Below are 2,109 nucleotides of genomic sequence, written 5' to 3'. Positions count from 1 at the left end.
CCCTAAGACACATATTCATGACTAAACAAAAACCCCAAAAGATATGGAGAAGCTTTGTAGAACTGGAGCAAGAACTAAACTCAACACTAATAAAAGAAAACCCAACATAGATCTAAAGGAGATTTCAATAACTAACAAGATCCCTAAGACACAGATTCTTGTGGTTGAGATGGACCATAAAAAGTCTAGATTGTTGTGTATACAGAGTAGGTATATTAAAAATAAAAGAGGGGGGAAAAACTGAGTGAATTCCTGAAAACTTAGTCCTGTTTTAAAAGGGGGCCTTTTCATTGCCTCTGTCACCCCTAGCCAGGCTGCCCCCCTCCACACACACCCCTTTGATAATCCTCCTCTATTTTAGAGGCAGCACAAAACCTGCTTCCATGCAGAGCCTTAGTGGCTGCAAGTGAAAGGAGTGCAGAATCCAGCTCTATGAATCACGTTGGAAAATTGCTTTCCCTTAAGGAAAGAACGTTAAGGAAGAGAGAGAGAGAGAGAGAGAGAGAGAGAGAGAGAGATGCTATTTCCAATCTGCTTGTTAAACAGGTGGAAATTGTGCATTTCTCAATTATACAAACCCCATACATCTGAGGCAGAGTCGGTTCAATTTATTTTTTTTTTTCTTGGCTTCTTCTCCTTCCGGCGCCTCTTAATAGACGAACCCTACAAATATTCAATTATTTGGAGTGTAATTTGAGGCTGATACAAAACGTTAACGTGATAACGCATTGATAGGGGATCGTTATACACTTGAGGTGCTTGGTGTCACCCTGATCACAGATGCAGAATGGAAAGTGACCCTTATTTCAGGCTGAACAGAGCCAGAGCTGTTCGGAGAGAAAGCTGCTCCGTGCTTTGTAGGCACGAATATGCAAAATATATGACATCTACTAGAATTATCATTCTTCCCATCTAGCTACATGTTCTCTCCCACTGTATAAAATATATAAACATTGTGGCATGTGCAAAACAGGAGATATTAGGGAGTCAATGCATCCTGAAAATATGTATTTGATGTATAAGAAATGTAACTGCATTTATATTATTACATATACAGAAGAAAACGTATTATGCACATAATAAAGGGACATCACTCTTAATGTTGAAGGTACACTGTATAGATGTTTATATTACAGTGAAGGACATATAACCGATGTGTCTGTGTGTGATGTATGACTCGTGCTCTGTAGATACAATACCATTGCTGTAAAGTTTCTACCTACAGATATAAAAGTGTTAGCGTGTGTGTGTAGAAAGAAAGAAAGAAAGAAAGAAAGAAAGAAAGAAAGAAAGAAAGAGAGAGAATAAAATATGGATAGATAGATAGATAGATAGATAGATAGATAGATAGATAGATAGATAGATAGATAATAGATAGATAGATAGATAGATAGATAGATAGATAGATAGATAGGATGGATATAGATAGATAGATAGATAGATAGATAGATAGACTTGTAGCAGTAAATTCTAATTCTTCCCTATGGAAGAATTATTTAATTACCATAAAATAAATAGAATCCATTGCTGCTGTGTCTCTCTCTCTCTATCTAGGGTTGCTGCCTTTAGTCCCAGGGTACATATGTGAGCAGTCCAGCCTTATAGAAAGAAAGAAAGAAAGAAAGAAAGAAAGAAAGAAAGAAAGAAAGAAAGAAAGAAAGAAAGAAAGAAAGAAAGAAAGAAAGAAAGAAAGAGAGAGAATAAAATATGGATAGATAGATAGATAGATAGATAGATAGATAGATAGATAGATAGATAGATAGATAATAGATAGATAGATAGATAGATAGATAGATAGATAGATAGATAGGATGGATATAGATAGATAGATAGATAGATAGATAGATAGACTTGTAGCAGTAAATTCTAATTCTTCCCTATGGAAGAATTATTTAATTACCATAAAATAAATAGAATCCATTGCTGCTGTGTCTCTCTCTCTCTATCTAGGGTTGCTGCCTTTAGTCCCAGGGTACATATGTGAGCAGTCCAGCCTTACAATGAAGGAAGCATCATCCAGGAGTGTCATTTCATAGAGTGTGAGGCTCCAGATCAGCTGCAGGTCCTCCACATTAAACTTTGTGTGCGATTAGTTTATTGAGAGAGTGT

This window comes from Nanorana parkeri, unplaced genomic scaffold (assembly GCF_000935625.1).
Source record: "Nanorana parkeri isolate BGI_ZX_2015 unplaced genomic scaffold, ASM93562v1 scaffold9, whole genome shotgun sequence".
Classification (NCBI taxonomy): Eukaryota; Metazoa; Chordata; class Amphibia; order Anura; family Dicroglossidae; genus Nanorana; species Nanorana parkeri.
The sequence above is the reverse complement of the archived record's forward strand: the minus strand, read 5'-3'. Positions refer to the sequence as shown.